Source organism: Dromiciops gliroides, chromosome 5, assembly GCF_019393635.1.
Source record: "Dromiciops gliroides isolate mDroGli1 chromosome 5, mDroGli1.pri, whole genome shotgun sequence".
NCBI lineage: Eukaryota > Metazoa > Chordata > Mammalia > Microbiotheria > Microbiotheriidae > Dromiciops > Dromiciops gliroides.
The window spans coordinates 50,666,419-50,678,098 of NC_057865.1; positions in this window are offsets into that span (position 1 = coordinate 50,666,419).

The window sequence follows — 11,680 nt, forward strand, 5'->3', positions numbered from 1 at the left end:
GAGACCTCAAAGGAGATTTAGGTAAGAAAACGCATTACTATCATCACCATTCATTTTTTGTTCTGCAGGTGTAGAATTTAATCCTCAATTTGGGGTTAGGTTGGAATTAGGTGTTGGGAGGGGTCAGCTAGGTGGCGCCATAGTGCATAGAGTGCTGGACCTGGATTCAGGAAGATTCATCTTCCTGAGTTCAAATCTGGCCTCAGACACTTGCTAGCTATGTAACCCTGGGCAAAGTCACTTAATCCTGTTTGTCTCAGTTGCCTGATCTGTAAAATGGGCTGGGAAAGGAAATGGCCAAGCACTTGAGTATCTTCCCCAACAACTGAATAACAAAAGGTGTTGGGAATTCCCAGGAAACTCCTTCTACTGATGCAATTAGGCAGGAATCTTCTCTGTAATTTTTCAATCTTAGCAAGTTAGTTGTTTAGCAGTAGTGCCAAACTAAAAAAGAAACCCAGCTCACTAAATCGTATGTAGTTGTAGATTGACTTAGAAAGCCACACATTAACATTATCTATGTTCTATTTTATTTTATTTTTAATTTTATTTTGTTAACTATTGCCCAGTTACATTTTGTTTTGTTTTGTTTTGTTTTGTTTTGTGGGGCAATGAGGGTTAAGCGACTTGCCCAATAAGTGTTAAGTGTCTGAGGCTGGATTTGAACTCAGGTCCTCCTGAATCCAGGGCCAGTGCTTTATCTACTGTGCCACCTAGCTACCCCCAGCCCAGTTACATTTTAATCTGGTTTCAGTCATACTTAGATGGCCCTGCTGGCCCCATGTTTGATATTCTTGCCCTAGTACACAGGGAGTTAGTTAACTTGTCTGAGATCACATAGTGAGTTTGTGTCTCATGTGGAACCTTAATCCAATTATTCCTGACTGTGAAGCCAATTTTCTATCCATTATGTCGTAATATGTCTCCTAACCCCTTCTGTGAGCACTAATACTATTAATTTATAATTATGTTAATGATTGTATTGATATTAGTATTGATTGTTACACCTCATGTTAATATTTACACAGAATTTTCCTCTCAAAAATTCAATTGAAGAGCCCTGGATTTGGATGTAAAAGGTCTTAATTTGAATCTCAGCTCTGTTTCTTTCTACATAGGAGGCCTTGGGGAAGTCACTTACTTAACTGATCTTGGCCTCATTTTCCTCATCTACAAAATGAAGGGGAAGCAGGGACTAGAAATATTCTGAAGTCCCTTCTACCTATTGATCTGTGATTCTAGGAACTTCACAACAGTAGGTTTCCCACTGCCCAAAACAATTTTAGGGATGGTTGATTCTTTATGTCTCCATTACTTGAGCCCTTTTTACTGTTTTCTCATGCAGAATAATGGAATCACCTAAGGTCTGATCAGAGAGAGAATGTATGGATTATCCAACCCAACACCCCTGATTTTATGGGTAAGGAAACTGACATGCAGAGAGGTGAAGTCATTGGGCTGAGGTTTTGTAGCCGGTTAGTGTCAACTCTGGGACTAGAGCACCAATCTTTCTGTTTCTACTCATAGGATTAGGTCTGGAAGGGACTGCTATTTCAAGTGTTTCATTTTACAGAAAACTGAGACCCAGATGGATTAAGTGCCTTGCCCAAGGTCACTTACATCATATACTGCTTTTCTTCCCCTCCCCCTGAAAAATAGCTAGTAAGCATAGGTAGGCATGGCTCTGTTGAAGGGAGAATGTATGATTGTGTGTGTATGTGTGGTACTTATAGTCAGAATTGATAAAAGTATAGGGCTATGTCAGAAATAGGTCCCAAGAAAAACTTCTGAATTTTATTTTCTCATAATTAAATGTAAATCACCTAGATATTTCAAAAGTCCTAGGATGAGAGAAGCTTATTGAAGTCATGTTTGTTATTCAAAAAAAGTTAGAAATAACAGGGAGAAATCATGACCCTCAAATCAAAAGACTAAAAACTGGACCACGTGCTTGGCCAAAACATCATTAGGCTGCATTGGTGTTCTGACTAGCCAGATATGGTGTTCTTTGCCCCATGACTGCTCCTCAAATATATCACTTCTGCTCAGTGAAGACCCAGAAAGGCATGTCCTGGCCAGTGAGTGTCAGGAACTTTTCTTCAGGACCTTGGTTCAGATTCCATATTCTTTTGCCCCTTCTCTTCGTTTTATGTGACTTTGGGCATTACGATCAATTCTCTGGCTTCCTTTTCCTTAGCTGTAAAAAAAAGGAAGGGGTTAGACTAGATAGCTTTTAAGGTCTCTTCCAACACTATATATAGGAACTTATGGCCTGCTAGGAAGTACTACATTTACTCCTCTTCACTACACTGGTGATATGAAGCAGCACAGACCTTGACAGCCAAGAGGATGCAGTTCTTGTCTCAGGACAGTAGCAGTTATCCAGTAGAGTAGACAGGACCAATGCAAGGAGTCAGGAGAATATATATGGACAAATGGGTAATTTCATTGTTTAGGAATGGGACCCTATGGTGCTATGATTGCATCACTATCCTCGAAGAAAAGCAATAGGGTAATCTTTTGTGGGTTGGAGGGCAGGCAAGGAGGGCAGGGAGAAGAGGGAGGGGTTAGAAATATGTCTTCCCTCATTAGTCACTTGAACTCCAGATATTTCTATTCTAGCAAGCCCCCTTCAAATCCTTCTTGAATTTTGAATCCATGCCCCTTTCTTTCACTGCACTACACTAATTAAAAACTCCATTTAGTGAAGAATTTATGACCAAACAAGAGTTATTGAGGATCATAGGAAGTAAAATAGATAATTTTGACTACATGAAATAAAAAAGCTATTAGCACAAACAAAATTAGGAGATAAAGAAACTAAGAAACAAATTTACAATAACTTTCTCTGATAAGGTTGTCATTTCTCAAATACAATGAGAAGTGAGCTAAATTTATAAAATAAGAAGCATTCCCTAGTTGATAAATGGTCATGCATATGAACGGGCAGTTTTCAGAAGAAACCAAAACTAACAATAGTCACCTGAAAAAAATGCTCCAAATCACTCAGTTTTTCATGCAAATGAAAACAACTCAGAGGTACTACCTCACACCTATCAAATTGGCTCATATGACAGAAAGTGGAAACAACAAATGCTAGAGGAGATGTAGAAAAATTAGGACACTAATGCTCCATTGGTGGAGTTGTGAGTTAGTCTAACCATTCTGGAGAACAATGCCCAAGGAGCCATAAAACTGTGCATACCCTTTGACCAAGAAATACCAAAGAAGACCTATTTGTGTAAATTTTGGTTTTGTAATTTGGACCTAGAAATCTTATAAAAACAAATGTTGAAGATTATCTCTACATTTAACTAGAAAATGATAAAATAATTTTATGATTAAAAATAAAAAGAAAGGATGAGCAGGATGTTCCCAGAAAAACCCAGAAAGACTTACATGAGCCAATGCAAATTCAAATGAACTATATACAAAGTAACAGCAATTTTGTAAGATGATCAGCTGTGAATGACTTGGCTATTTTCAGCCACACAATGATCCAATACAACTCTGAAGGACTTATGAAAAAATATGATCCATCTCTAGAGAAAGGACTGATGGTGTCTGAATACAGATTGAAGCATTAAAAAAGGGGTTTTTTTTGGTGGTAGCCTTGAATAGTATGAATTATGATCCTCATGTGGTAATCTCTGGCCACTTCTGCTCATGAAAGGTATGCCCTGAGCAGTCAGTGCCTGGAACATTTAATGCCTCTCCTTGGACAGGTCCCCCATGGAGGTAGTATGGTACAAAGGAAAGAGCACTGCTTCTTGGTTTCCTCTCATGTGAAATGAGGAGTAGGGGACTAGACTAGATAACCTTTGACATTCTTTCTAGCTCTAGATCAATGATGCTATGAAATGTGTTCCTTACTTAATAATTCTGTGAAACATACTCCAGTGGGGGAGGGAAAATCCATAAAGGATTTTTGAGCTAAATTCTGAAATCAATATGTACGGGGCAAATTTCCTTTTATTGGTTTATATGCCAAGTTATCTGTATGTGAATCTCATGGCAAACAATCCAGGGGGATGGAAGCAATGTCCAATACATCTGCTTCCAACCACGAGTGTTAACAAGCTTAAAAATAAAAAAAAGAAAGAAAGAAAAAAGAGAACCTCTAAAGCCATGCATTCCTCCCTGGAGAAACATTGCTACTCACTACTGCAATGGATTGCCAGCTGGCCTGACTTATGGTAACATAAAAGCAAAAGCCTTTAAAAATGATGAGAAACAATAGAGGTGGCCACAGTGCCAGCTGCCAAAAAATCCCCTCACTTGCAATGTCAGGCTGCAAACAAATGGTCAAAGGAACCACCTGTGTTATGGGCCTTAAAAGAGAAAATGCCCTTAAATAAAAATAAGTCTCAGGGAAAATAAAAGGCCCAGGCAATCTGAAGGTAGTTTTGGCTTTGCCAGTTCAAGAGAGCCAGCCATATTGCTCTCTTGAGTAAGCCTCAATCCTTGAGTCTATCTCCCATCCCTGTTCTAATATCACTGGAAATTGACAGGAAAGAGAATTGTCTAGGTTTTTTTTTTCTTGGACCACAAAACCCAAAACAAATCCTAAAACCTTGGCCCTCAAGTACTTATTTCTTGCAGCAAAGGAATCCACTGAATTTAAGACTGGACCTAATTAGTGGGATATATTACTAAAACCAATGAAAACAGACATAAAACAGACATATTATCCTATGCGTTTGAAATCCCATGTGGGATAGTTTAGTTGTATTTTCAGTATGTGACACAATAATATACCAGCCTCAATGACTTTAGCTTCATGTCCTCAGGGAAATATGAAAGAGATGATTTCCTTTTTTCTAATGAAGCATCAAATCATAAGAAATTTGATTGACCCACCAAAGGAGGAAGACTTAAGGCAAATGTTACCTGCAATGCCTCGGCTCTGGTAGGGATCATAGTAAGAAAATACTCACTTGAATTTTAGGGTAATGCCCTGAGTGCCTTTTTCTTTGCCCAATTCTTCTTCCAAAAATTCTCTCTGGGATTATAATATGATGGAGTTACTATTGAGCTGATACATTCCACCCCAGAGCTTCAGGTACATTGTGATCTTGTTTCTTTTGCCTTACTAGCCTACTCTTCTGTTGTGACATTTTGGAGGCAATTGAGTTCAGTAAGCTTGGCCTCATTCCCAGTTATGAGGTTTCATCTGTATCAGGTCAGAGGAGATCAAGATCATATGGCCTTATAATAAGAGGTACTCCAGGATATATCTTGGGTCTTTTCCAAACATTGCAATCCCACCTTCCTGGATGGACCTACATATTCTTTTGGGGATGGACTTTCTGAATAGACTTAGCTATTCTTTCTGGGAGTGTCATCCAGTTAGCACAGTGGACAGAGGTCTGGGTGAGGAGTCAGGAAGACCTGGGTACTAAAACAGCCTCAGACACTTCCTAGCTGTGTGACCCTTGGCAAATCAATTCTTCTCTGTTTTGTCGTTGTCGTTGTTGTTGTTGTTTTTTAGCTTCCTTATCGGTAACATGAAGATAGTAATAGCACCTCTTTCCCAGGTTCTTGTGAGAATCAAATGAGATATTTGTAAAAAGTTGTAGCATAAGATCTGCACATAGTAGGTGTTATAGAAACATTAGCTTGCTGTTACTGTTGCTACTATTGCTGCTGCTGCTGTTCTTACTCCTACTCGTACTCCTACTAAATTATCTCCAGTCTTCCTATTTGGCATATTCATTCATTTCACTGTGTATTAGAACCTTCTATTAGATTGATTGGGTTTGAGTAATAATTTACTTCTGTAAGGCATCTACTGTGTTTAATTTTTATGTAATTAGTTGGATAGTTTATTAAAATCTATAAAGGAAAAATCATGCTTATATTTAAATAGTCTGTGAAATATATTAATTATTTTCAATAGAAGATAATATACATAGTGAAGAAGCATGGACTCTATAGAGAATAAAAATGGCTTCAGAGTCAGGAAAATTCGGACTTAAATGCTGTCTCTGACATATACCATTGTGTGTGATAATTGGTCAAGTAACTTAATTCCTAATTGTAGCAGGAATCTATTCACTAAGACTCTAAGTCAAAGGGAAGGTACTGATCAGGAGCTCCTTAAATCAAAGTAATCATAGTTTTGATTTTTAAAAACACTAGGAACTGCTGGTTCTAATAAGTTTTAAATAATATGTTTTCTACCTAAGGCATGCTTCCAGGTACTAAAAACACCGAGAAGACAGAGACTTACAAGGTATTTGAAAGGAAAAGGAAGATCTAATAAGGGATAGGACCTTTGACTGGGGTGGATGGGACAGTGAGCAGTAACAACAGAGAGAAGGCAGACTAGATCAATTCAATTTTGTTTCTGTTTTCTTTGCAAAAAGACAGACTTTTGTCTTTAAAAATGGCAGCACAAAAATAACTAATAAAGAGTTGATAGCCAAGATAAGTAGAGAGATAAAAAGTAAGAAAGCAAGAAAGATCTCAATGAATTCAAGTTTCTTGGCCCAGGACCTGCAGGAAAATGTGATTAAGGAGCCATTGTTTGGGATATTTGAAAGATCATAGAAAATGGGAGAGGTAACACAAGATTGGAGAAGAGCCTTTGGCAAGAGATAAGACTGCTAACTATGGATTCAGTTCAGAATTGATTCTGTTATTTGAGAGTTGGATTTTCCCTCAGCCTAAGATGTAATCAAAGCTCAGAAGGGAGAAATGAATATTTGTATAGTACCTAGTGTATCCCAAGAACAAGTGCTTTACAGATATTATGTCATTTGATTCTTACAACAATCCACAGAGGTAGGTGATGTTATCCCAGATTTATAGTTAAAGAAACTGAAAGGTTAAGTGACTTGGGTTATATATCTACTAGCAGGCATTAGAGATACTAGATAAGAAATAATAAATTAATTTTAAAGTAGGATATAATGATAGAAAGTAAAGGAGGAGGCACAGAAGTAGAGAAAGGTATTAATACTTGTTAACAAGGTATCAACACTCTACTACATCTTTCCACTATAAAGTTATCTCTGAAAGAGTTATAGGAGCAGATTGCTATTGACTGATGGATTGGCCATACTCCTGGATCTTCTTACAAAGCTGGCTTTCTAACATCTTTATCTAGCTAAGGCAGAAGTCAGTAGTTGAAGAAGAACAAACATCCTGAGGGAAAAATTCCTCTTTAAATCTTTGGGGCAGGTGGGATTTCTCTTTCCTCCCCAACCTTCATTGGTCATGGCATCTTTAAGTGGTGCTACTTATCCAGTAGGAGACACAGTTGAAATGCAAGTTTAGTTCCAAGGTACATTCTCAATGGCGGCATTAGACAGAGAGGAGGCAGGTTGAAAGAGTGAGAACTCTGGCAATAAAAATGATAACTGACTGGATCAAGAGGGAATTGGCCCTGTCAATTGAGAGTTAAACTGTGCAAAAGAGAGAAATGGATCTTTCAAAACCAGCAAAAATAGACACTTTGGGCAGCAGCATGTGGATCACATAAGAAGGTAGGAATATTGAAATAACGGAGGTTCTTTATGTACCCCATACAGTTATTCTTTCCACAAAGTAGGGCTTAAGGACATGGTACCCTGTGATCTGGAAAATCCGTGTAAACTTTTTTGGTCCTCCCTTCATACCAGAGAAGTCTGATTTTTTTTCTTTTTCTACTTTGTTTACAATATTAAAAGATACAATATATTGATGTTAAAAATACTAAACATATATTTTATGCATTTCTGAGCTTCTAAACTTTTTCTATTATCTGCTGGCCTTTGCGCATCATCTGTAGCTTCCACTAATCTCCCCCAAATTCCTATTTAATTTCTTATGCCAACCCATGGTATATCAAAACCATGATGGGGAAAGTTGTGATGTGAAAGGGATAATTTTATAGATGTGTATTACTGCTACTTTACTCTAAATTTGCACCTACTTTTATCATGGGTGCTTATCATGAGAGACTGGGCCCCAGGTTTATGGGAATAATTATTTGTAGCCACTGTACTTATGCCTTTGCTTAGTTTTAGAAGTTTTAGTTTTTGTTGTTGTTGTTGTTGTTTTGGTTTTTTTGTTTGTTTGTTTTGGTAGGACAATGGGGGTTAAGTGACTTGCCCAGGGTCACACAGCTACTAAGTGTCAAGTGTCTGAGGCCAGATTTGAACTCAGGTCCTCCTGAATCCAAGGCCAGTGCATTATCTACTGCGCCACCTAGCTGCCCCGAAGTTTTAGTTTTAAAAGACCCACAGAATGACTTAGAACATGGGAGTTGCAGCCACAATATGAGTGCAAGTTGTAGGAGTAGCCCAGAGGAGTACAACTCAAGAATAATTTTAATACAGCATAGAATATAAGTCCTGTATAAAACTTTATAAATAATATAGAGATAAATACTATAGCCACAAACATAATAACATGGATACATATCATATAAATATAATCTAAATATAATTATATATATATAAATACACACAGATACATACATACAAACATACATTTATACTATCAGGTGCTTTAAGGCAAGAGGTACCAAACATGATCCATAGCCACATGCAGTCTATAACCCTCCTCAGTTTAGTTCTAACCAGATTAAAATGGAATTATAACAAATTTAACAAAATAAATAAAATGTAATAAGACATAGATGATGTTACATTTAAAAATTGCTAGTATGTGGCCCATAGGGATCCTTTGTGTATATAATTTTGGTCGTTATTGTTCAGTCTTTTCTGTCATGTCTGACGAGGCCTATAATCCCCATTTGGGATTTTCTCAGCAAGGACAATGGAGTGGTTTGGTATTTCCCTTTTCAGATCATTCTACAGTTGAGGAAACTGAAACAAACAGGGTTAAGTGACTTGCCCAGGGACACACATCTCGTAAGTATCTGAGGCCAGATTTCAATTCAGGAACATGAGTCTTTCTGACATCAGTCCCAATGTTCTATCCACTGAACTACCTCACTGCTTCTTATGTATGGAATAGTGTCTGTCATTTCTATTTGAGTTTTATGCCACTGCTTCAAAGTTTAGAAAGCACTTGTTGTACAGCTTTGTAGAAGGGATAGAATGATGTTTCTCTCCACTCACATTTGAGATAAAGAAATTGGGACTCTAAGAGGTAAAATAATTTGCCTATGATCACACAATTGGTTTGAATCAGAGCCAGGATGCAAACCCAGGTATCTAGACTCCAATTCCCAAACCCTTTCAACTATACCATGCTGCCTCAACAAAGAACCATATGAACATAAAAGATACAGTTTGGGGTTGGACGATCATGGATGGCTTTATGGAAGAGATGGCATTTAAACTAAGACTTGAAGGATTTTTCCAGGCCAAGGTGATATGGGCCAGAGAGTGGAAGGTAATGGGAAGTGAGGGAGTATACTGAAGACTCCAAGCAAAAAGAATCACATAAGCAAGGGAACAAAGAGATAAAGATCTTAGAGAGCACCATAGGCAGGCGGGCCAATATGGTGGGCAGGTACATTAGGCATAAGCAAGTAGAGGTTGGTAAGGCAACATGGAATAGCTCATAAACTGCTTTGGAGTTAGGAAGACTTGGCTTTGAAGCTCAACTTAGCCATTTACTGTCTGTGTGACTCTGGAAGGTCACAGTATCACAGAGTTTGAGAGTCCTTCACTATCTTGCCTCTATGCATCTTTGTAGGTCATGCCCCATGAAAGATTCCCTCTTCATCTACATCTCCACCTATGGAATTCTTCTCTTCCTTTAGGACCCAAGCCAGGTGCTACTTTGTATATGAAACATTTTCTGATAAGATTATATGAAAGTGATTTCTCTATGTTCTCATTTATGTGATAGTATCAAAGAATTTAAGAATTGAAGGGGATGTCAGTACATGTAGAATTTAATATATTAGATTGTAAGCTTCTGGGGAGCAGAGACTCTCACAGTCTACATCTTTATGTATGTAGCATCTAAGACAGAGACTTCTGTATAATAATAACAATAAATCTCTTTTGAAAGGGATTGGTTGGTTCCAGAAGGAATAAGTTGGGAAAAAGATGAGATTCTGAAAAAGGCAGAATTCAGTTAATTTAAAAAAGATTTTCTAATAATTAGAGGCCTCTTCAAATGGATTGGGCTGTCTTAGGACTTAGTGAATTTCCTGACCTGCGAGTTCCTGGAACAGAATTTGAATGGCCATTTGTCAGGGATATTATAGAGCACATTCATGCCTCAAGTTGGGCTGGCTGACCTCTGATATCCTTTCAAACTCTATAATTTCTCTGTTTCTCACCTAAAAGGAACTCTAGTTTCTGCTATGGAAAAAATATTTGCTCAGAAAAAAGAAAAAAATCTGTCCCTCTTCATTGGTTTGGGACATCTTACAGTAATACTTTGCAGGCATAATTAAGTACCTCTTCTTGATCTCTAAATGGATGCATCTTTTATAAGCATTCTTTAAATATTATACATGCCCTGAATTACCAGCAGTAAGCCAAAAGCCAGAAATCCCATAGAGTCATTCTAGGTGATATGATACATTCTAAAAAGCACAGTCTACTGATGTGCAACATATAAGAGTTCAGGGCGATTGTATAATATTTTAGTTAAATGTTTGGTGCTGTGTTATGTGATCTAAACCATGCTAGAATAATGTTTCCATTTAATTCATATTCCTTTTCTTTCTCTTAGCCTCTATGGTTCATCTCAGGGTATTTTGTTCAGGCTGTGTTTTCCTTTCTGCATGCTAGCTAAAGAGAGTTGGTTTCCCCAAAATCTCATTTCTGTTTTGAAATAAATTGTGTAAGGATAACCAGGATGGGCAGTAATGAGGGAAGTAAGGCATAAGAATGGAAAGAGTAATCATGGATAAACTCAAAAGATCTGGGGAAATGATCTAAGTTATTAAGAACCATTCAATTCAAGTCAGTGGCATCTAAGTGCCAATCACAGTATATACAAGGCATTGGGCGAGCTGTTGGGGGTACAAACACACACACACACACACACACACACAAAGAAACATGACTAAGAATAAATGAGCCCTAACTTCAGGGAACTTTTATACTCTCCTGGAAGAAGCCTTTACCAAAGACATGTTATAATTATTTCTAGCTTGATAATTAGTTGAGAGAAAAAAAAGGTAATTTTGATTCCAATCAATAAGTAATGGATCCAGATAAAAATGTTATTTTTTCAAAGGGGAATATTTAATTAATTAAGAAATACTCAGGGAAATTTTAGTAAAGTTGCTTTTGATTGGAAACACTTGCCATCCAGTGAACCTTGCCTGTGGTTTCCTGCAGCAATGTCTTTGGTCACAACATTCCCTAATTGTGCCATGTGCTTTCTTTCCTTCACCAGATCTCCAACTAGTGAAATCCTAATCATCCTTCCAGATTTAGCTTGAATGTCTCCTCCTCAATAAGTGTTTTAGGATTGTCCTTGTTGGAAAGCATCTCTTCCTCTTCTGAGCACTCATTTTATGCCTCTTTTACATACTCATCATATTCTATTTTGAACTGTGGTTATGCATATTCACATGGTTTTTCTTTTTGTTAAACTGTAAGTTTCTTGAGGGCAATGACTATGTTTTGTTTATCTTTAAATCTCATTTAGTACTTAGTACAGTGACTTGAACAAAGGAAGCATTGGATAAATGTTGGTGTAATGAATGGGCGAAATGAATGGATGATTATTTGATGGCTTGAGGGATAACTTCAGA